Below are 27,191 nucleotides of genomic sequence, written 5' to 3' on the forward strand. Positions count from 1 at the left end.
TTGGACTAATCAATGGCACTGCAGCCATTCTCTTTTAACAGAGTAGATTCTGATCTGCAGCAGACTTGTGAAAGAAATTAAAAGGTTCAAAATTAGCTAAATATAATTACAGAATTTGCAAACACTCAAAATCCTCTTCTATCCTTGTCTCGGTTTGCTGGGCCTGCACTCCGATGCGATACACCATTTTCTCCCCGGTGGATTTGGTCTTGTCGAAGACAGACATTTTATCCTGTAGGGCCTTCAGTGGAGTCCTGTGCTCCTCCCTCCATTGGGTAGCAGCCTTCTCCAAAGAAACGGTGGCCTGCATGCTCAGGCACACACTCCACACATGCAAACTCATGGCAGTAGAGGCTAAGTGTGTAGGCCCTCGGAGTGTGTTTAGGGTGTTGGAGCCTATCTCGCAGGTGTCCTCCAGGCAGATTCTGCAGAAGCTGTGGCTGCAGTGGAGGTTGACTGTAAAGTTCTCACAGCAGATGGGACATAACAGGTCATCATCCTCCAGGGGGAGGAGACAGGCTGTCATCCTCTCTGGACAACTGGAGAGAAAATGTGATGGAACTGAGAAAGAGCCAGTGTTGTGTGCTGTACAAGTGTGTTAAAAAGGGAGAGATCGTCTATAAGACGTACCTGACTCACACATGAAATAGCTTACACACAACGCTGCCCTAATTATGCCCCACAACCCTAATCACAGAGTTCAGTTGGCTAAGTAGACCCCTGTAACACACTTACAAGTAATGTACGTTTATGATCATTGGACTATTTAACGTTTTAGAATGTTTTCAATGAGCTAGCTAGGTGCTGAGGACAACAACAAGTTAAATAGCTAATGACCTCAACTCAGCTCAAGAGTGAGCAGTCTGGGACAGTGCACGCCAAAAACACATTGGGCATTTTATTAATGAGCTGTCTAGCTAACGACAAACGAATAAACCTGAGAGAAGCACAACAACAATTTGTAAAACAACGTGCCTTGTGTGGTATTTTGGATGCGGTAGCTCCCAAAAAACAGATGAAGCTGCGGGTGATGATGTCAACTTCTTCACTGAGTGACATGAGCCTGGCCGTGTGGGTGTTCAGGGCAGGGAACTGGGACATGTTCAGTACACAAACGTTACGTTGCAGATAGAAATGTCATGAATCTTTTTTCAAATAGCTGTGGATGGTTTTAAATCATAAGCACAGTACACAGCCTAGGCTTTCACCTCGATCAGACTGACAGCATCATTTTGTTTTGGAACACCAGAAATACATTTATTTCCAATGGAACGCTGTGTTTGCCTTGCAGCATTGCGTTGCAGAGACAGTTGCAGTGTGTTCTGTGATGCAGACGTTGGAACATACGCATCAAATTGTATGTGTAGACATGACAGATACAGGAGAAAAAGGTGAATGTTGAACTTTGTTTGCACACCTATCTAGTATACATTTTGGGTTACATAATGACAAAAGTTTGACTGCAGAATTGATTACGCTGTATTGATGCAAACACACTGTCGGTCTGATTGACGCATGAAGCCTTGTCACCAACTGTGTCAAACTGTATGCGTTCCAGCGGCAATCAGCAACGCTTGGAAATCAAACTGTTGAAAAGATTGTAATCTGTTTGTAGTTAGGCTACCAAAATCATTTCTCAATATTGAGTGACCAGCAAAGAGCATCTGCCATGCCGTTAAATGCACATATTCCCAGAATCCCATCCTTCTCTTACTTTATTATTGGGTGAGTCTACTATTGGGTGAGTCTACTATTGGGTGAGTTTACTATTGGGTGAGTCAAGTTTTGAAGGACTATAATCTCCTCCACCAGGATAGATGGACTTCTTATTGTACAATCTGTCTCCCCTCTTTCTGTAGGCCTAGATTGTACCATTTTTATTGATCTCAGTTCATTTCAGTCATTTTTGTTTTTTTTCTAATGTAGAATTTCATGAACTGCATTTTTAAAAGGGCAACGTTTACCCCTGGCGCGTTTACCCCTGTCCAGACTGGTATTTTTTAGAAACAAACAGTCATGTGCTAAATTAAAGGAGACTACATTTACTACTGTTAGGCCTCCCGAATCTATTCCTAGACCTAGACTACTCATCACATTAGGAACTGTATCTTACTGTTAGGCCTCCCTAATCTAGTCCTAGACCTAGACTACTCATCACATTAGGAACTGTATCTTACTGTTAGGCCTCCCTAATCTAGTCCTAGACCTAGACAACTCATCACATTAGGAACTGTATTTTACTGTTAGGCCTCCTGAATCTATTCCTAGACTACTCATCACATTAGGAACTGTATCTTACTGTTAGGCCTACCGAATCTATACCTAGACTACTCATCACATTAGGAACTGTATCTTACTGTTAGGCCTCCCAAATCTATTCCTAGACCTAGACTACTCATCATATTAGGAACTGTATCTTACTGTTAGGCCTCCCTAATCTAGTCCTAGACTACTCATCACATTAGGAACTGTATCTTACTGTTAGGCCTACCGAATCTATACCTAGACCTAGACTACTCATCACATTAGGAACTGTATCTTACTGTTAGGCCTCCCTAATCTATTCCTAGACTACTCATCACATTAGGAACTGTATCTTACTGTTAGGCCTCCTGAATCTATTCCTAGACTACTCATCACATTAGGAACTGTATCTTACTGTTAGGCCTCCTGAATCTATTCCTAGACCTAGACTACTCATCACATTAGGAACTGTATCTTACTGTTAGGCCTCCTGAATCTATTCCTAGACCTAGACTACTCATCACATTAGGAACTATATCTTACTGTTAGGCCTCCTGAATCTATACCTAGACCTAGACTACTCATCACATTAGGAACTGTATCTTACTGTTAGGCCTCCTGAATCTATTCCTAGACCTAGACTACTCATCACATTAGGAACTGTATCTTACTGTTAGGCCTCCCAAATCTATTCCTAGACCTAGACTACTCATCACATTAGGAACTGTATCTTACTGTTAGGCCTACCAAATCTATACCTAGACTACTCATCACATTAGGAACTGTATCTTACTGTTAGGCCTCCCAAATCTATTCCTAGACCTAGACTACTCATCACATTAGGAACTGTATCTTACTGTTAGGCCTACCAAATCTATTCCTAGACTACTCATCATATTAGGAACTGTATCTTACTGTTAGGCCTCCCAAATCTATTCCTAGACCTAGACTACTCATCATATTAGGAACTGTATCTTACTGTTAGGCCTCCCAAATCTATTCCTAGACTACTCATCACATTAGGAACTGTATCTTACTGTTAGGCCTACCGAATCTATACCTAGACTACTCATCACATTAGGAACTGTATCTTACTGTTAGGCCTCCCAAATCTATTCCTAGACCTAGACTACTCATCATATTAGGAACTGTATCTTACTGTTAGGCCTCCCTAATCTAGTCCTAGACTACTCATCACATTAGGAACTGTATCTTACTGTTAGGCCTACCGAATCTATACCTAGACCTAGACTACTCATCACATTAGGAACTGTATCTTACTGTTAGGCCTCCCTAATCTATTCCTAGACTACTCATCACATTAGGAACTGTATCTTACTGTTAGGCCTCCTGAATCTATTCCTAGACTACTCATCACATTAGGAACTGTATCTTACTGTTAGGCCTCCTGAATCTATTCCTAGACCTAGACTACTCATCACATTAGGAACTGTATCTTACTGTTAGGCCTCCTGAATCTATTCCTAGACCTAGACTACTCATCACATTAGGAACTGTATCTTACTGTTAGGCCTCCTGAATCTATACCTAGACCTAGACTACTCATCACATTAGGAACTGTATCTTACTGTTAGGCCTCCTGAATCTATTCCTAGACCTAGACTACTCATCACATTAGGAACTGTATCTTACTGTTAGGCCTCCCAAATCTATTCCTAGACCTAGACTACTCATCACATTAGGAACTGTATCTTACTGTTAGGCCTACCAAATCTATACCTAGACTACTCATCACATTAGGAACTGTATCTTACTGTTAGGCCTCCCAAATCTATTCCTAGACCTAGACTACTCATCACATTAGGAACTGTATCTTACTGTTAGGCCTACCAAATCTATTCCTAGACTACTCATCATATTAGGAACTGTATCTTACTGTTAGGCCTCCCAAATCTATTCCTAGACTACTCATCACATTAGGAACTGTATCTTACTGTTAGGCCTCCCTAATCTATTCCTAGACCTAGACTACTCATCATATTAGGAACTGTATCTTACTGTTAGGCCTCCCAAATCTATTCCTAGACTACTCATCACATTAGGAACTGTATCTTACTGTTGGGCCTCCCAAATCTATTCCTAGACTACTCATCACATTAGGAACTGTATCTTACTGTTAGGCCTCCCTAATCTATTCCTAGACTACTCATCACATTAGGAACCGTGTCTTACTGTTAGGCCTCCCTAATCTAGTCCTAGACTACTCATCACATTAGGAACTGTATCTTACTGTTAGGCCTCCCTAATCTATTCCTAGACTACTCATCACATTAGGAACCGTGTCTTACTGTTAGGCCTCCCTAATCTATTCCTAGACCTAGACTACTCATCACACTAGGAACTGTATCTTACTGTTAGGCCTACCAAATCTATTCCTAGACTACTCATCACATTAGGAACTGTATCTTACTGTTAGGCCTCCCTAATCTATTCCTAGACCTAGACTACTCATCACATTAGGAACTGTATCTTACTGTTAGGCCTCCCAAATCTATTCCTAGACTACTCATCACATTAGGAACCGTATCTTACTGTTAGGCCTACAAAATCTATTCCTAGACTACTCATCACATTAGGAACTGTATCTTACTGTTAGGCCTCCCGAATCTATTCCTAGACCTAGACAACTCATCACACTAGGAACTGTATCTTACTGTTAGGCCTCCCGAATCTATTCCTAGACCTAGACAACTCATCACATTAGGAACTGTATCTTACTGTTAGGTCTCACGAATCTATTCCTAGACCTAGACTACTCATCACATTAGGAACTGTATCTTAATGTTAGGCCTCCCGAATCTATTCCTAGACCTAGACAACTCATCACACTAGGAACTGTATCTTACTGTTAGGCCTCCTGAATCTATTCCTAGACCTAGACTACTCATCACATTAGGAACTGTATCTTACTGTTAGACCTCCCAAATCTATACCTAGACTACTCATCACATTAGGAACTGTATCTTACTGTTAGGCCTCCCGAATCTATTCCTAGACTACTCATCACATTAGGAACTGTATCTTACTGTTAGGCCTCCCAAATCTGTTCCTAGACCTAGACTACTCATCACATTAGGAACTGTATCTTACTGTTAGGCCTCCTGAATCTATTCCTAGACCTAGACTACTCATCACATTAGGAACTGTATCTTACTGTTAGACCTCCCAAATCTATACCTAGACTACTCATCACATTAGGAACTGTATCTTACTGTTAGGCCTCACTAATCTATTCCTAGACCTAGACTACTCATCACATTAGGAACTGTATCTTACTGTTGGGCCTCCCAAATCTATTCCTAGACTACTCATCACATTAGGAACTATATCTTACTGTTAGGCCTACCAAATCTATACCTAGACTACTCATCACATTAGGAACTGTATCTTACTGTTAGGCCTCCCAAATCTTTTCCTAGACCTAGACTACTCATCACATTAGGAACTGTATCTTACTGTTAGGCCTCCCAAATCTATTCCTAGACTACTCATCACATTAGGAACTGTATCTTACTGTTAGGCCTCCCAAATCTATTCCTAGACCTAGACTACTCATCACATTAGGAACTGTATCTTACTGTTAGGCCTCCTGAATCTATTCCTAGACCTAGACTACTCATCACATTAGGAACTGTATCTTACTGTTAGGCCTCCTGAATCTATTCCTAGACCTAGACTACTCATCACATTAGGAACTGTATCTTACTGTTAGGCCTCCTGAATCTATTCCTAGACCTAGACTACTCATCACATTAGGAACTGTATCTTACTGTTAGGCCTCCTGAATCTATACCTAGACCTAGACTACTCATCACATTAGGAACTGTATCTTACTGTTAGGCCTCCTGAATCTATTCCTAGACCTAGACTACTCATCACATTAGGAACTGTATCTTACTGTTAGGCCTACCAAATCTATACCTAGACTACTCATCACATTAGGAACTGTATCTTACTGTTAGGCCTCCCAAATCTATTCCTAGACCTAGACTACTCATCACATTAGGAACTGTATCTTACTGTTAGGCCTACCAAATCTATTCCTAGACTACTCATCATATTAGGAACTGTATCTTACTGTTAGGCCTACCAAATCTATTCCTAGACCTAGACTACTCATCACATTAGGAACTGTATCTTACTGTTAGGCCTACCAAATCTATTCCTAGACTACTCATCATATTAGGAACTGTATCTTACTGTTAGGCCTCCCTAATCTATTCCTAGACTACTCATCACACTAGGAACTGTATCTTACTGTTAGGCCTCCTGAATCTATTCCTAGACCTAGACTACTCATCACATTAGGAACTGTATCTTACTGTTAGGCCTCCTGAATCTATTCCTAGACCTAGACTACTCATCACATTAGGAACTGTATCTTACTGTTAGGCCTCCCTAATCTAGTCCTAGACTACTCATCACATTAGGAACTGTATCTTACTGTTAGGCCTCCCTAATCTATTCCTAGACTACTCATCACATTAGGAACCGTGTCTTACTGTTAGGCCTCCCAAATCTATTCCTAGACCTAGACTACTCATCATATTAGGAACTGTATCTTACTGTTAGGCCTCCCAAATCTATTCCTAGACTACTCATCACATTAGGAACTGTATCTTACTGTTGGGCCTCCCAAATCTATTCCTAGACTACTCATCACATTAGGAACTGTATCTTACTGTTAGGCCTCCCAAATCTATTCCTAGACTACTCATCACATTAGGAACCGTATCTTACTGTTAGGCCTACAAAATCTATTCCTAGACTACTCATCACATTAGGAACTGTATCTTACTGTTAGGCCTCCCGAATCTATTCCTAGACCTAGACAACTCATCACACTAGGAACTGTATCTTACTGTTAGGCCTCCCGAATCTATTCCTAGACCTAGACAACTCATCACATTAGGAACTGTATCTTACTGTTAGGTCTCACGAATCTATTCCTAGACCTAGACTACTCATCACATTAGGAACTGTATCTTACTGTTAGGCCTCCCGAATCTATTCCTAGACCTAGACAACTCATCACACTAGGAACTGTATCTTACTGTTAGGCCTCCCGAATCTATTCCTAGACTACTCATCACATTAGGAACTGTATCTTACTGTTAGGCCTCCCAAATCTGTTCCTAGACCTAGACTACTCATCACATTAGGAACTGTATCTTACTGTTAGGCCTCCTGAATCTATTCCTAGACCTAGACTACTCATCACATTAGGAACTGTATCTTACTGTTAGGCCTCCCTAATCTAGTCCTAGACTACTCATCACATTAGGAACTGTATCTTACTGTTAGGCCTCCCTAATCTATTCCTAGACTACTCATCACATTAGGAACCGTGTCTTACTGTTAGGCCTCCCTAATCTATTCCTAGACCTAGACTACTCATCACACTAGGAACTGTATCTTACTGTTAGGCCTACCAAATCTATTCCTAGACTACTCATCACATTAGGAACTGTATCTTACTGTTAGGCCTCCCTAATCTATTCCTAGACCTAGACTACTCATCACATTAGGAACTGTATCTTACTGTTAGGCCTCCCAAATCTATTCCTAGACTACTCATCACATTAGGAACCGTATCTTACTGTTAGGCCTACAAAATCTATTCCTAGACTACTCATCACATTAGGAACTGTATCTTACTGTTAGGCCTCCCGAATCTATTCCTAGACCTAGACAACTCATCACACTAGGAACTGTATCTTACTGTTAGGCCTCCCGAATCTATTCCTAGACCTAGACAACTCATCACATTAGGAACTGTATCTTACTGTTAGGTCTCACGAATCTATTCCTAGACCTAGACTACTCATCACATTAGGAACTGTATCTTACTGTTAGGCCTCCCGAATCTATTCCTAGACCTAGACAACTCATCACACTAGGAACTGTATCTTACTGTTAGGCCTCCTGAATCTATTCCTAGACCTAGACTACTCATCACATTAGGAACTGTATCTTACTGTTAGACCTCCCAAATCTATACCTAGACTACTCATCACATTAGGAACTGTATCTTACTGTTAGGCCTCCCGAATCTATTCCTAGACTACTCATCACATTAGGAACTGTATCTTACTGTTAGGCCTCCCAAATCTGTTCCTAGACCTAGACTACTCATCACATTAGGAACTGTATCTTACTGTTAGGCCTCCTGAATCTATTCCTAGACCTAGACTACTCATCACATTAGGAACTGTATCTTACTGTTAGACCTCCCAAATCTATACCTAGACTACTCATCACATTAGGAACTGTATCTTACTGTTAGGCCTCACTAATCTATTCCTAGACCTAGACTACTCATCACATTAGGAACTGTATCTTACTGTTGGGCCTCCCAAATCTATTCCTAGACTACTCATCACATTAGGAACTGTATCTTACTGTTAGGCCTACCAAATCTATACCTAGACTACTCATCACATTAGGAACTGTATCTTACTGTTAGGCCTCCCAAATCTTTTCCTAGACCTAGACTACTCATCACATTAGGAACTGTATCTTACTGTTAGGCCTCCCAAATCTATTCCTAGACTACTCATCACATTAGGAACTGTATCTTACTGTTAGGCCTCCCAAATCTATTCCTAGACCTAGACTACTCATCACATTAGGAACTGTATCTTACTGTTAGGCCTCCTGAATCTATTCCTAGACCTAGACTACTCATCACATTAGGAACTGTATCTTACTGTTAGGCCTCCTGAATCTATTCCTAGACCTAGACTACTCATCACATTAGGAACTGTATCTTACTGTTAGGCCTCCTGAATCTATTCCTAGACCTAGACTACTCATCACATTAGGAACTGTATCTTACTGTTAGGCCTCCTGAATCTATACCTAGACCTAGACTACTCATCACATTAGGAACTGTATCTTACTGTTAGGCCTCCTGAATCTATTCCTAGACCTAGACTACTCATCACATTAGGAACTGTATCTTACTGTTAGGCCTCCCAAATCTATTCCTAGACCTAGACTACTCATCACATTAGGAACTGTATCTTACTGTTAGGCCTACCAAATCTATACCTAGACTACTCATCACATTAGGAACTGTATCTTACTGTTAGGCCTCCCAAATCTATTCCTAGACCTAGACTACTCATCACATTAGGAACTGTATCTTACTGTTAGGCCTACCAAATCTATTCCTAGACTACTCATCATATTAGGAACTGTATCTTACTGTTAGGCCTACCAAATCTATTCCTAGACCTAGACTACTCATCACATTAGGAACTGTATCTTACTGTTAGGCCTACCAAATCTATTCCTAGACTACTCATCATATTAGGAACTGTATCTTACTGTTAGGCCTCCCTAATCTATTCCTAGACTACTCATCACACTAGGAACTGTATCTTACTGTTAGGCCTCCTGAATCTATTCCTAGACCTAGACTACTCATCACATTAGGAACTGTATCTTACTGTTAGGCCTCCTGAATCTATTCCTAGACCTAGACTACTCATCACATTAGGAACTGTATCTTACTGTTAGGCCTCCCTAATCTAGTCCTAGACTACTCATCACATTAGGAACTGTATCTTACTGTTAGGCCTCCCTAATCTATTCCTAGACTACTCATCACATTAGGAACCGTGTCTTACTGTTAGGCCTCCCAAATCTATTCCTAGACCTAGACTACTCATCATATTAGGAACTGTATCTTACTGTTAGGCCTCCCAAATCTATTCCTAGACTACTCATCACATTAGGAACTGTATCTTACTGTTGGGCCTCCCAAATCTATTCCTAGACTACTCATCACATTAGGAACTGTATCTTACTGTTAGGCCTCCTAATCTATTCCTAGACTACTCATCACATTAGGAACCGTGTCTTACTGTTAGGCCTCCCTAATCTAGTCCTAGACTACTCATCACATTAGGAATTGTATCTTACTGTTAGGCCTCCTAATCTATTCCTAGACTACTCATCACATTAGGAACCGTGTCTTACTGTTAGGCCTCCCTAATCTATTCCTAGACCTAGACTACTCATCACATTAGGAACTGTATCTTACTGTTAGGCCTACCAAATATATTCCTAGACTACTCATCACATTAGGAACTGTATCTTACTGTTAGGCCTCCCAAATCTATACCTAGACCTAGACTACTCATCACATTAGGAACTGTATCTTACTGTTAGGCCTCCCAAATCTATTCCTAGACTACTCATCACATTAGGAACCGTATCTTACTGTTAGGCCTACAAAATCTATTCCTAGACTACTCATCACATTAGGAACTGTATCTTACTGTTAGGCCTCCCTAATCTATTCCTAGACTACTCATCACATTAGGAACCGTGTCTTACTGTTAGGCCTCCCAAATCTATTCCTAGACCTAGACTACTCATCATATTAGGAACTGTATCTTACTGTTAGGCCTCCCAAATCTATTCCTAGACTACTCATCACATTAGGAACTGTATCTTACTGTTGGGCCTCCCAAATCTATTCCTAGACTACTCATCACACTAGGAACTGTATCTTACTGTTAGGCCTCCCGAATCTATTCCTAGACCTAGACAACTCATCACATTAGGAACTGTATCTTACTGTTAGGTCTCACGAATCTATTCCTAGACCTAGACTACTCATCACATTAGGAACTGTATCTTACTGTTAGGCCTCCCGAATCTATTCCTAGACCTAGACAACTCATCACACTAGGAACTGTATCTTACTGTTAGGCCTCCCGAATCTATTCCTAGACTACTCATCACATTAGGAACTGTATCTTACTGTTAGGCCTCCTGAATCTATTCCTAGACCTAGACTACTCATCACATTAGGAACTGTATCTTACTGTTAGGCCTCCTGAATCTATTCCTAGACCTAGACTACTCATCACATTAGGAACTGTATCTTACTGTTAGGCCTCCCTAATCTAGTCCTAGACTACTCATCACATTAGGAACTGTATCTTACTGTTAGGCCTCCCTAATCTATTCCTAGACTACTCATCACATTAGGAACCGTGTCTTACTGTTAGGCCTCCCAAATCTATTCCTAGACCTAGACTACTCATCATATTAGGAACTGTATCTTACTGTTAGGCCTCCCAAATCTATTCCTAGACTACTCATCACATTAGGAACTGTATCTTACTGTTGGGCCTCCCAAATCTATTCCTAGACTACTCATCACATTAGGAACTGTATCTTACTGTTAGGCCTCCCTAATCTATTCCTAGACTACTCATCACATTAGGAACCGTGTCTTACTGTTAGGCCTCCCTAATCTAGTCCTAGACTACTCATCACATTAGGAATTGTATCTTACTGTTAGGCCTCCTAATCTATTCCTAGACTACTCATCACATTAGGAACCGTGTCTTACTGTTAGGCCTCCCTAATCTATTCCTAGACCTAGACTACTCATCACATTAGGAACTGTATCTTACTGTTAGGCCTACCAAATATATTCCTAGACTACTCATCACATTAGGAACTGTATCTTACTGTTAGGCCTCCCAAATCTATACCTAGACCTAGACTACTCATCACATTAGGAACTGTATCTTACTGTTAGGCCTCCCAAATCTATTCCTAGACTACTCATCACATTAGGAACCGTATCTTACTGTTAGGCCTACAAAATCTATTCCTAGACTACTCATCACATTAGGAACTGTATCTTACTGTTAGGCCTCCCTAATCTAGTCCTAGACTACTCATCACATTAGGAACTGTATCTTACTGTTAGGCCTCCTAATCTATTCCTAGACTACTCATCACATTAGGAACCGTGTCTTACTGTTAGGCCTCCCAAATCTATTCCTAGACCTAGACTACTCATCATATTAGGAACTGTATCTTACTGTTAGGCCTCCCAAATCTATTCCTAGACTACTCATCACATTAGGAACTGTATCTTACTGTTGGGCCTCCCAAATCTATTCCTAGACTACTCATCACACTAGGAACTGTATCTTACTGTTAGGCCTCCCGAATCTATTCCTAGACCTAGACAACTCATCACATTAGGAACTGTATCTTACTGTTAGGTCTCACGAATCTATTCCTAGACCTAGACTACTCATCACATTAGGAACTGTATCTTACTGTTAGGCCTCCCGAATCTATTCCTAGACCTAGACAACTCATCACACTAGGAACTGTATCTTACTGTTAGGCCTCCCGAATCTATTCCTAGACTACTCATCACATTAGGAACTGTATCTTACTGTTAGGCCTCCTGAATCTATTCCTAGACCTAGACTACTCATCACATTAGGAACTGTATCTTACTGTTAGACCTCCCAAATCTATACCTAGACTACTCATCACATTAGGAACTGTATCTTACTGTTAGGCCTCACTAATCTATTCCTAGACCTAGACTACTCATCACATTAGGAACTGTATCTTACTGTTAGGCCTCCTGAATCTATTCCTAGACCTAGACTACTCATCACATTAGGAACTGTATCTTACTGTTAGGCCTCCTGAATCTATACCTAGACCTAGACTACTCATCACATTAGGAACTGTATCTTACTGTTAGGCCTCCTGAATCTATTCCTAGACCTAGACTACTCATCACATTAGGAACTGTATCTTACTGTTAGGCCTCCCAAATCTATTCCTAGACCTAGACTACTCATCACATTAGGAACTGTATCTTACTGTTAGGCCTACCAAATCTATACCTAGACTACTCATCACATTAGGAACTGTATCTTACTGTTAGGCCTCCCAAATCTATTCCTAGACCTAGACTACTCATCACATTAGGAACTGTATCTTACTGTTAGGCCTACCAAATCTATTCCTAGACTACTCATCACATTAGGAACTGTATCTTACTGTTAGGCCTACCAAATCTATTCCTAGACTACTCATCATATTAGGAACTGTATCTTACTGTTAGGCCTACCAAATCTATTCCTAGACCTAGACTACTCATCACATTAGGAACTGTATCTTACTGTTAGGCCTACCAAATCTATTCCTAGACTACTCATCATATTAGGAACTGTATCTTACTGTTAGGCCTCCCTAATCTATTCCTAGACTACTCATCACACTAGGAACTGTATCTTACTGTTAGGCCTCCCTAATCTATTCCTAGACCTAGACTACTCATCACATTAGGAACTGTATCTTACTGTTAGGCCTACCAAATATATTCCTAGACTACTCATCACATTAGGAACTGTATCTTACTGTTAGGCCTCCCAAATCTATACCTAGACCTAGACTACTCATCACATTAGGAACTGTATCTTACTGTTAGGCCTCCCAAATCTATTCCTAGACTACTCATCACATTAGGAACCGTATCTTACTGTTAGGCCTACAAAATCTATTCCTAGACTACTCATCACATTAGGAACTGTATCTTACTGTTAGGCCTCCCTAATCTATTCCTAGACTACTCATCACATTAGGAACCGTGTCTTACTGTTAGGCCTCCCAAATCTATTCCTAGACCTAGACTACTCATCATATTAGGAACTGTATCTTACTGTTAGGCCTCCCAAATCTATTCCTAGACTACTCATCACATTAGGAACTGTATCTTACTGTTGGGCCTCCCAAATCTATTCCTAGACTACTCATCACACTAGGAACTGTATCTTACTGTTAGGCCTCCCAATCTATTCCTAGACCTAGACAACTCATCACATTAGGAACTGTATCTTACTGTTAGGTCTCACGAATCTATTCCTAGACCTAGACTACTCATCACATTAGGAACTGTATCTTACTGTTAGGCCTCCCAAATCTATTCCTAGACCTAGACAACTCATCACACTAGGAACTGTATCTTACTGTTAGGCCTCCCGAATCTATTCCTAGACTACTCATCACATTAGGAACTGTATCTTACTGTTAGGCCTCCTGAATCTATTCCTAGACCTAGACTACTCATCACATTAGGAACTGTATCTTACTGTTAGGCCTCCTGAATCTATTCCTAGACCTAGACTACTCATCACATTAGGAACTGTATCTTACTGTTAGGCCTCCCTAATCTAGTCCTAGACTACTCATCACATTAGGAACTGTATCTTACTGTTAGGCCTCCCTAATCTATTCCTAGACTACTCATCACATTAGGAACCGTGTCTTACTGTTAGGCCTCCCAAATCTATTCCTAGACCTAGACTACTCATCATATTAGGAACTGTATCTTACTGTTAGGCCTCCCAAATCTATTCCTAGACTACTCATCACATTAGGAACTGTATCTTACTGTTGGGCCTCCCAAATCTATTCCTAGACTACTCATCACATTAGGAACTGTATCTTACTGTTAGGCCTCCCTAATCTATTCCTAGACTACTCATCACATTAGGAACCGTGTCTTACTGTTAGGCCTCCCTAATCTAGTCCTAGACTACTCATCACATTAGGAATTGTATCTTACTGTTAGGCCTCCCTAATCTATTCCTAGACTACTCATCACATTAGGAACCGTGTCTTACTGTTAGGCCTCCCTAATCTATTCCTAGACCTAGACTACTCATCACATTAGGAACTGTATCTTACTGTTAGGCCTACCAAATATATTCCTAGACTACTCATCACATTAGGAACTGTATCTTACTGTTAGGCCTCCCAAATCTATACCTAGACCTAGACTACTCATCACATTAGGAACTGTATCTTATTGTTAGGCCTCCCAAATCTATTCCTAGACTACTCATCACATTAGGAACCGTATCTTACTGTTAGGCCTACAAAATCTATTCCTAGACTACTCATCACATTAGGAACTGTATCTTACTGTTAGGCCTCCCTAATCTAGTCCTAGACTACTCATCACATTAGGAACTGTATCTTACTGTTAGGCCTCCCTAATCTATTCCTAGACTACTCATCACATTAGGAACCGTGTCTTACTGTTAGGCCTCCCAAATCTATTCCTAGACCTAGACTACTCATCATATTAGGAACTGTATCTTACTGTTAGGCCTCCCAAATCTATTCCTAGACTACTCATCACATTAGGAACTGTATCTTACTGTTGGGCCTCCCAAATCTATTCCTAGACTACTCATCACACTAGGAACTGTATCTTACTGTTAGGCCTCCCGAATCTATTCCTAGACCTAGACAACTCATCACATTAGGAACTGTATCTTACTGTTAGGTCTCACGAATCTATTCCTAGACCTAGACTACTCATCACATTAGGAACTGTATCTTACTGTTAGGCCTCCCGAATCTATTCCTAGACCTAGACAACTCATCACACTAGGAACTGTATCTTACTGTTAGGCCTCCCGAATCTATTCCTAGACTACTCATCACATTAGGAACTGTATCTTACTGTTAGGCCTCCTGAATCTATTCCTAGACCTAGACTACTCATCACATTAGGAACTGTATCTTACTGTTAGACCTCCCAAATCTATACCTAGACTACTCATCACATTAGGAACTGTATCTTACTGTTAGGCCTCACTAATCTATTCCTAGACCTAGACTACTCATCACATTAGGAACTGTATCTTACTGTTAGGCCTCCTGAATCTATTCCTAGACCTAGACTACTCATCACATTAGGAACTGTATCTTACTGTTAGGCCTCCTGAATCTATACCTAGACCTAGACTACTCATCACATTAGGAACTGTATCTTACTGTTAGGCCTCCTGAATCTATTCCTAGACCTAGACTACTCATCACATTAGGAACTGTATCTTACTGTTAGGCCTCCCAAATCTATTCCTAGACCTAGACTACTCATCACATTAGGAACTGTATCTTACTGTTAGGCCTACCAAATCTATACCTAGACTACTCATCACATTAGGAACTGTATCTTACTGTTAGGCCTCCCAAATCTATTCCTAGACCTAGACTACTCATCACATTAGGAACTGTATCTTACTGTTAGGCCTACCAAATCTATTCCTAGACTACTCATCACATTAGGAACTGTATCTTACTGTTAGGCCTACCAAATCTATTCCTAGACTACTCATCATATTAGGAACTGTATCTTACTGTTAGGCCTACCAAATCTATTCCTAGACCTAGACTACTCATCACATTAGGAACTGTATCTTACTGTTAGGCCTACCAAATCTATTCCTAGACTACTCATCATATTAGGAACTGTATCTTACTGTTAGGCCTCCCTAATCTATTCCTAGACTACTCATCACACTAGGAACTGTATCTTACTGTTAGGCCTCCTGAATCTATTCCTAGACCTAGACTACTCATCACATTAGGAACTGTATCTTACTGTTAGGCCTCCTGAATCTATTCCTAGACCTAGACTACTCATCACATTAGGAACTGTATCTTACTGTTAGGCCTCCCTAATCTAGTCCTAGACTACTCATCACATTAGGAACTGTATCTTACTGTTAGGCCTCGATAATCTATTCCTAGACTACTCATCACATTAGGAACCGTGTCTTACTGTTAGGCCTCCCAAATCTATTCCTAGACCTAGACTACTCATCATATTAGGAACTGTATCTTACTGTTAGGCCTCCCAAATCTATTCCTAGACTACTCATCACATTAGGAACTGTATCTTACTGTTGGGCCTCCCAAATCTATTCCTAGACTACTCATCACATTAGGAACTGTATCTTACTGTTAGGCCTCCCTAATCTATTCCTAGACTACTCATCACATTAGGAACCGTGTCTTACTGTTAGGCCTCCCTAATCTAGTCCTAGACTACTCATCACATTAGGAACTGTATCTTACTGTTAGGCCTCCCTAATCTATTCCTAGACTACTCATCACATTAGGAACCGTGTCTTACTGTTAGGCCTCCCTAATCTATTCCTAGACCTAGACTACTCATCACATTAGGAACTGTATCTTACTGTTAGGCCTACCAAATATATTCCTAGACTACTCATCACATTAGGAACTGTATCTTACTGTTAGGCCTCCCAAATCTATACCTAGACCTAGACTACTCATCACATTAGGAACTGTATCTTACTGTTAGGCCTCCCAAATCTATTCCTAGACTACTCATCACATTAGGAACCGTATCTTACTGTTAGGCCTACAAAATCTATTCCTAGACTACTCATCACATTAGGAACTGTATCTTACTGTTAGGCCTCCCTAATCTAGTCCTAGACTACTCATCACATTAGGAACTGTATCTTACTGTTAGGCCTCCCTAATCTATTCCTAGACTACTCATCACATTAGGAACCGTGTCTTACTGTTAGGCCTCCCAAATCTATTCCTAGACCTAGACTACTCATCATATTAGGAACTGTATCTTACTGTTAGGCCTCCCAAATCTATTCCTAGACTACTCATCACATTAGGAACTGTATCTTACTGTTGGGCCTCCCAAATCTATTCCTAGACTACTCATCACACTAGGAACTGTATCTTACTGTTAGGCCTCCCGAATCTATTCCTAGACCTAGACAACTCATCACATTAGGAACTGTATCTTACTGTTAGGCCTCCCTAATCTATTCCTAGACTACTCATCACATTAGGAACCGTGTCTTACTGTTAGGCCTCCCTAATCTATTCCTAGACCTAGACTACTCATCACATTAGGAACTGTATCTTACTGTTAGGCCTACCAAATATATTCCTAGACTACTCATCACATTAGGAACTGTATCTTACTGTTAGGCCTCCCAAATCTATACCTAGACCTAGACTACTCATCACATTAGGAACTGTATCTTACTGTTAGGCCTCCCAAATCTATTCCTAGACTACTCATCACATTAGGAACCGTATCTTACTGTTAGGCCTACAAAATCTATTCCTAGACTACTCATCACATTAGGAACTGTATCTTACTGTTAGGCCTCCCTAATCTAGTCCTAGACTACTCATCACATTAGGAACTGTATCTTACTGTTAGGCCTCCTAATCTATTCCTAGACTACTCATCACATTAGGAACCGTGTCTTACTGTTAGGCCTCCCAAATCTATTCCTAGACCTAGACTACTCATCATATTAGGAACTGTATCTTACTGTTAGGCCTCCCAAATCTATTCCTAGACTACTCATCACATTAGGAACTGTATCTTACTGTTGGGCCTCCCAAATCTATTCCTAGACTACTCATCACACTAGGAACTGTATCTTACTGTTAGGCCTCCCGAATCTATTCCTAGACCTAGACAACTCATCACATTAGGAACTGTATCTTACTGTTAGGTCTCACGAATCTATTCCTAGACCTAGACTACTCATCACATTAGGAACTGTATCTTACTGTTAGGCCTCCCGAATCTATTCCTAGACCTAGACAACTCATCACACTAGGAACTGTATCTTACTGTTAGGCCTCCCGAATCTATTCCTAGACTACTCATCACATTAGGAACTGTATCTTACTGTTAGGCCTCCCAAATCTGTTCCTAGACCTAGACTACTCATCACATTAAGAACTGTATCTTACTGTTAGGCCTCCTGAATCTATTCCTAGACCTAGACAACTCATCACACTAGGAACTGTATCTTACTGTTAGACCTCCCAAATCTATACCTAGACTACTCATCACATTAGGAACTGTATCTTACTGTTAGGCCTCACTAATCTATTCCTAGACCTAGACTACTCATCACATTAGGAACTGTATCTTACTGTTAGACCTCCCAAATCTATACCTAGACTACTCATCACATTAGGAACTGTATCTTACTGTTAGGCCTCACTAATCTATTCCTAGACCTAGACTACTCATCACATTAGGAACTGTATCTTACTGTTGGGCCTCCCAAATCTATTCCTAGACTACTCATCACATTAGGAACCGTGTCTTACTGTTAGGCCTCCCTAATCTATTCCTAGACCTAGACTACTCATCACACTAGGAACTGTATCTTACTGTTAGGCCTACCAAATCTATTCCTAGACTACTCATCACATTAGGAACTGTATCTTACTGTTAGGCCTCCCTAATCTATTCCTAGACCTAGACTACTCATCACATTAGGAACTGTATCTTACTGTTAGGCCTCCCAAATCTATTCCTAGACTACTCATCACATTAGGAACCGTATCTTACTGTTAGGCCTACAAAATCTATTCCTAGACTACTCATCACATTAGGAACTGTATCTTACTGTTAGGCCTCCCGAATCTATTCCTAGACCTAGACAACTCATCACACTAGGAACTGTATCTTACTGTTAGGCCTCCCGAATCTATTCCTAGACCTAGACAACTCATCACATTAGGAACTGTATCTTACTGTTAGGTCTCACGAATCTATTCCTAGACCTAGACTACTCATCACATTAGGAACTGTATCTTACTGTTAGGCCTCCCGAATCTATTCCTAGACCTAGACAACTCATCACACTAGGAACTGTATCTTACTGTTAGGCCTCCTGAATCTATTCCTAGACCTAGACTACTCATCACATTAGGAACTGTATCTTACTGTTAGACCTCCCAAATCTATACCTAGACTACTCATCACATTAGGAACTGTATCTTACTGTTAGGCCTCCCGAATCTATTCCTAGACTACTCATCACATTAGGAACTGTATCTTACTGTTAGGCCTCCCAAATCTGTTCCTAGACCTAGACTACTCATCACATTAGGAACTGTATCTTACTGTTAGGCCTCCTGAATCTATTCCTAGACCTAGACTACTCATCACATTAGGAACTGTATCTTACTGTTAGACCTCCCAAATCTATACCTAGACTACTCATCACATTAGGAACTGTATCTTACTGTTAGGCCTCACTAATCTATTCCTAGACCTAGACTACTCATCACATTAGGAACTGTATCTTACTGTTGGGCCTCCCAAATCTATTCCTAGACTACTCATCACATTAGGAACTGTATCTTACTGTTAGGCCTACCAAATCTATACCTAGACTACTCATCACATTAGGAACTGTATCTTACTGTTAGGCCTCCCAAATCTTTTCCTAGACCTAGACTACTCATCACATTAGGAACTGTATCTTACTGTTAGGCCTCCCAAATCTATTCCTAGACTACTCATCACATTAGGAACTGTATCTTACTGTTAGGCCTCCCAAATCTATTCCTAGACCTAGACTACTCATCACATTAGGAACTGTATCTTACTGTTAGGCCTCCTGAATCTATTCCTAGACCTAGACTACTCATCACATTAGGAACTGTATCTTACTGTTAGGCCTCCTGAATCTATTCCTAGACCTAGACTACTCATCACATTAGGAACTGTATCTTACTGTTAGGCCTCCTGAATCTATTCCTAGACCTAGACTACTCATCACATTAGGAACTGTATCTTACTGTTAGGCCTCCTGAATCTATACCTAGACCTAGACTACTCATCACATTAGGAACTGTATCTTACTGTTAGGCCTCCTGAATCTATTCCTAGACCTAGACTACTCATCACATTAGGAACTGTATCTTACTGTTAGGCCTCCCAAATCTATTCCTAGACCTAGACTACTCATCACATTAGGAACTGTATCTTACTGTTAGGCCTACCAAATCTATTCCTAGACTACTCATCATATTAGGAACTGTATCTTACTGTTAGGCCTACCAAATCTATTCCTAGACCTAGACTACTCATCACATTAGGAACTGTATCTTACTGTTAGGCCTACCAAATCTATTCCTAGACTACTCATCATATTAGGAACTGTATCTTACTGTTAGGCCTCCCTAATCTATTCCTAGACTACTCATCACACTAGGAACTGTATCTTACTGTTAGGCCTCCTGAATCTATTCCTAGACCTAGACTACTCATCACATTAGGAACTGTATCTTACTGTTAGGCCTCCTGAATCTATTCCTAGACCTAGACTACTCATCACATTAGGAACTGTATCTTACTGTTAGGCCTCCCTAATCTAGTCCTAGACTACTCATCACATTAGGAACTGTATCTTACTGTTAGGCCTCCCTAATCTATTCCTAGACTACTCATCACATTAGGAACCGTGTCTTACTGTTAGGCCTCCCAAATCTATTCCTAGACCTAGACTACTCATCATATTAGGAACTGTATCTTACTGTTAGGCCTCCCAAATCTATTCCTAGACTACTCATCACATTAGGAACTGTATCTTACTGTTGGGCCTCCCAAATCTATTCCTAGACTACTCATCACATTAGGAACTGTATCTTACTGTTAGGCCTCCCTAATCTATTCCTAGACTACTCATCACATTAGGAACCGTGTCTTACTGTTAGGCCTCCCAAATCTATTCCTAGACTACTCATCACATTAGGAACCGTATCTTACTGTTAGGCCTACAAAATCTATTCCTAGACTACTCATCACATTAGGAACTGTATCTTACTGTTAGGCCTCCCGAATCTATTCCTAGACCTAGACAACTCATCACACTAGGAACTGTATCTTACTGTTAGGCCTCCCGAATCTATTCCTAGACCTAGACAACTCATCACATTAGGAACTGTATCTTACTGTTAGGTCTCACGAATCTATTCCTAGACCTAGACTACTCATCACATTAGGAACTGTATCTTACTGTTAGGCCTCCCGAATCTATTCCTAGACCTAGACAACTCATCACACTAGGAACTGTATCTTACTGTTAGGCCTCCTGAATCTATTCCTAGACCTAGACTACTCATCACATTAGGAACTGTATCTTACTGTTAGACCTCCCAAATCTATACCTAGACTACTCATCACATTAGGAACTGTATCTTACTGTTAGGCCTCCCGAATCTATTCCTAGACTACTCATCACATTAGGAACTGTATCTTACTGTTAGGCCTCCCAAATCTGTTCCTAGACCTAGACTACTCATCACATTAGGAACTGTATCTTACTGTTAGGCCTCCTGAATCTATTCCTAGACCTAGACTACTCATCACATTAGGAACTGTATCTTACTGTTAGACCTCCCAAATCTATACCTAGACTACTCATCACATTAGGAACTGTATCTTACTGTTAGGCCTCACTAATCTATTCCTAGACCTAGACTACTCATCACATTAGGAACTGTATCTTACTGTTGGGCCTCCCAAATCTATTCCTTGACTACTCATCACATTAGGAACTGTATCTTACTGTTAGGCCTACCAAATCTATACCTAGACTACTCATCACATTAGGAACTGTATCTTACTGTTAGGCCTCCCAAATCTTTTCCTAGACCTAGACTACTCATCACATTAGGAACTGTATCTTACTGTTAGGCCTCCCAAATCTATTCCTAGACTACTCATCACATTAGGAACTGTATCTTACTGTTAGGCCTCCCAAATCTATTCCTAGACCTAGACTACTCATCACATTAGGAACTGTATCTTACTGTTAGGCCTCCTGAATCTATTCCTAGACCTAGACTACTCATCACATTAGGAACTGTATCTTACTGTTAGGCCTCCTGAATCTATTCCTAGACCTAGACTACTCATCACATTAGGAACTGTATCTTACTGTTAGGCCTCCTGAATCTATTCCTAGACCTAGACTACTCATCACATTAGGAACTGTATCTTACTGTTAGGCCTCCTGAATCTATACCTAGACCTAGACTACTCATCACATTAGGAACTGTATCTTACTGTTAGGCCTCCTGAATCTATTCCTAGACCTAGACTACTCATCACATTAGGAACTGTATCTTACTGTTAGGCCTCCCAAATCTATTCCTAGACCTAGACTACTCATCACATTAGGAACTGTATCTTACTGTTAGGCCTACCAAATCTATACCTAGACTACTCATCACATTAGGAACGGTATCTTACTGTTAGGCCTCCCAAATCTATTCCTAGACCTAGACTACTCATCACATTAGGAACTGTATCTTACTGTTAGGCCTACCAAATCTATTCCTAGACTACTCATCATATTAGAACTGTATCTTACTGTTAGGCCTACCAAATCTATTCCTAGACCTAGACTACTCATCACATTAGGAACTGTATCTTACTGTTAGGCCTCCAAATCTATTCCTAGACTACTCATCATATTAGGAACTGTATCTTACTGTTAGGCCTCCCTAATCTATTCCTAGACTACTCATCACACTAGGAACTGTATCTTACTGTTAGGCCTCCTGAATCTATTCCTAGACCTAGACTACTCATCACATTAGGAACTGTATCTTACTGTTAGGCCTCCTGAATCTATTCCTAGACCTAGACTACTCATCACATTAGGAACTGTATCTTACTGTTAGGCCTCCCAAATCTAGTCCTAGACTACTCATCACATTAGGAACTGTATCTTACTGTTAGGCCTCCCTAATCTATTCCTAGACTACTCATCACATTAGGAACCGTGTCTTACTGTTAGGCCTCCCAAATCTATTCCTAGACCTAGACTACTCATCATATTAGGAACTGTATCTTACTGTTAGGCCTCCCAAATCTATTCCTAGACTACTCATCACATTAGGAACTGTATCTTACTGTTGGGCCTCCCAAATCTATTCCTAGACTACTCATCACATTAGGAACTGTATCTTACTGTTAGGCCTCCCTAATCTATTCCTAGACTACTCATCACATTAGGAACCGTGTCTTACTGTTAGGCCTCCCTAATCTAGTCCTAGACTACTCATCACATTAGGAACTGTATCTTACTGTTAGGCCTCCCTAATCTATTCCTAGACTACTCATCACATTAGGAACCGTGTCTTACTGTTAGGCCTCCCTAATCTATTCCTAGACCTAGACTACTCATCACATTAGGAACTGTATCTTACTGTTAGGCCTACCAAATCTATTCCTAGACTACTCATCACATTAGGAACTGTATCTTACTGTTAGGCCTCCCAAATCTATTCCTAGACTACTCATCACATTAGGAACCGTATCTTACTGTTAGGCCTACAAAATCTATTCCTAGACTACTCATCACATTAGGAACTGTATCTTACTGTTAGGCCTCCCGAATCTATTCCTAGACCTAGACAACTCATCACACTAGGAACTGTATCTTACTGTTAGGCCTCCCGAATCTATTCCTAGACCTAGACAACTCATCACATTAGGAACTGTATCTTACTGTTAGGTCTCACGAATCTATTCCTAGACCTAGACTACTCATCACATTAGGAACTGTATCTTACTGTTAGGCCTCCCGAATCTATTCCTAGACCTAGACAACTCATCACACTAGGAACTGTATCTTACTGTTAGGCCTCCCGAATCTATTCCTAGACTACTCATCACATTAGGAACTGTATCTTACTGTTAGGCCTCCCAAATCTGTTCCTAGACCTAGACTACTCATCACATTAGGAACTGTATCTTACTGTTAGGCCTCCTGAATCTATTCCTAGACCTAGACTACTCATCACATTAGGAACTGTATCTTACTGTTAGACCTCCCAAATCTATACCTAGACTACTCATCACATTAGGAACTGTATCTTACTGTTAGGCCTCACTAATCTATTCCTAGACCTAGACTACTCATCACATTAGGAACTGTATCTTACTGTTAGACCTCCCAAATCTATACCTAGACTACTCATCACATTAGGAACTGTATCTTACTGTTAGGCCTCACTAATCTATTCCTAGACCTAGACTACTCATCACATTAGGAACTGTATCTTACTGTTAGGCCTACCAAATCTATACCTAGACTACTCATCACATTAGGAACTGTATCTTACTGTTAGGCCTCCCGAATCTATTCCTAGATTACTCATCACATTAGGAACTGTATCTTACTGTTAGGCCTACCAAATCTATTCCTAGACTACTCATCACATTAGGAACTGTATCTTACTGTTAGGCCTCCCGAATCTATTCCTAGATTACTCATCACATTAGGAACTGTATCTTACTGTTAGGCCTACCGAATCTATTCCTAGACTACTCATCACATTAGGAACCGTATCTTACTGTTAGGCCTCCCAAATCTATTCCTAGACCTAGACTACTCATCACATTAGGAACTGTATCTTACTGTTAGGCCTCCCAAATCTATTCCTAGACCTAGACTACTCATCACATTAGGAACTGTATCTTACTGTTAGGCCTACCGAATCTATTCCTAGACCTAGACTACTCATCACATTAGGAACCGTATCTTACTGTTAGTCCTACCGAATCTATTCCTAGACCTAGACAACTCATCACATTAGGAACTGTATCTTACTGTTAGGCCTCCTGAATCTATTCCTAGACTACTCATCACATTAGGAACCGTATCTTACTGTTAGGCCTCCTGAATCTATTCCTAGACCTAGACAACTCATCACATTAGGAACTGTATCTTACTGTTAGGCCTCCTGAATCTATTCCTAGACTACTCATCACATTAGGAACTGTATCTTACTGTTAGGCCTCCTGAATCTATTCCTAGACCTAGACTACTCATCACATTAGGAACTGTATCTTACTGTTAGGCCTCCTGAATCTATTCCTAGACCTAGACTACTCATCACATTAGGAACCGTATCTTACTGTTAGGCCTCCTGAATCTATTCCTAGACCTAGACTACTCATCACATTAGGAACTGTATCTTACTGTTAGGCCTCCTGAATCTATTCCTAGACCTAGACTACTCATCACATTAGGAACTGTATCTTACTGTTAGACCTCCTGAATCTATTCCTAGACCTAGACTACTCATCACATTAGGAACTGTATCTTACTGTTAGGCCTCCTGAATCTATTCCTAGACCTAGACTACTCATCACATTAGGAACTGTATCTTACTGTTAGGCCTCCTGAATCTATTCCTAGACTACTCATCACATTAGGAACTGTATCTTACTGTTAGGCCTCCTGAATCTATTCCTAGACCTAGACTACTCATCACATTAGGAACTGTATCTTACTGTTAGGCCTCCTGAATCTATTCCTAGACCTAGACTACTCATCACATTAGGAACTGTATCTTACTGTTAGGCCTCCCAAATCTATTCCTAGACCTAGACTACTCATCACATTAGGAACTGTATCTTACTGTTAGGCCTACCAAATCTATACCTAGACTACTCATCACATTAGGAACGGTATCTTACTGTTAGGCCTCCCAAATCTATTCCTAGACCTAGACTACTCATCACATTAGGAACTGTATCTTACTGTTAGGCCTACCAAATCTATTCCTAGACTACTCATCATATTAGGAACTGTATCTTACTGTTAGGCCTACCAAATCTATTCCTAGACCTAGACTACTCATCACATTAGGAACTGTATCTTACTGTTAGGCCTACCAAATCTATTCCTAGACTACTCATCATATTAGGAACTGTATCTTACTGTTAGGCCTCCTAATCTATTCCTAGACTACTCATCACACTAGGAACTGTATCTTACTGTTAGGCCTCCTGAATCTATTCCTAGACCTAGACTACTCATCACATTAGGAACTGTATCTTACTGTTAGGCCTCCTGAATCTATTCCTAGACCTAGACTACTCATCACATTAGGAACTGTATCTTACTGTTAGGCCTCCTAATCTAGTCCTAGACTACTCATCACATTAGGAACTGTATCTTACTGTTAGGCCTCCCTAATCTATTCCTAGACTACTCATCACATTAGGAACCGTGTCTTACTGTTAGGCCTCCCAAATCTATTCCTAGACCTAGACTACTCATCATATTAGGAACTGTATCTTACTGTTAGGCCTCCCAAATCTATTCCTAGACTACTCATCACATTAGGAACTGTATCTTACTGTTGGGCCTCCCAAATCTATTCCTAGACTACTCATCACATTAGGAACTGTATCTTACTGTTAGGCCTCCCTAATCTATTCCTAGACTACTCATCACATTAGGAACCGTGTCTTACTGTTAGGCCTCCCTAATCTAGTCCTAGACTACTCATCACATTAGGAACTGTATCTTACTGTTAGGCCTCCCTAATCTATTCCTAGACTACTCATCACATTAGGAACCGTGTCTTACTGTTAGGCCTCCCTAATCTATTCCTAGACCTAGACTACTCATCACATTAGGAACTGTATCTTACTGTTAGGCCTACCA

General features: G+C 40.5%; 1 protein-coding gene across 2 annotated transcripts in view; it reads right to left on the reverse strand.

Annotated features, from left to right (window-relative positions):
* Positions 1-27,191, reverse strand: part of LOC115105899 (tetratricopeptide repeat protein 28-like) — a 238,519-nt gene that overhangs the window by 99,683 nt on the left and 111,645 nt on the right. The window lies entirely within an intron of this gene.

The sequence above is a fragment of the Oncorhynchus nerka genome, linkage group LG22 (assembly GCF_034236695.1).
Source record: "Oncorhynchus nerka isolate Pitt River linkage group LG22, Oner_Uvic_2.0, whole genome shotgun sequence".
Lineage (NCBI taxonomy): Eukaryota > Metazoa > Chordata > Actinopteri > Salmoniformes > Salmonidae > Oncorhynchus > Oncorhynchus nerka.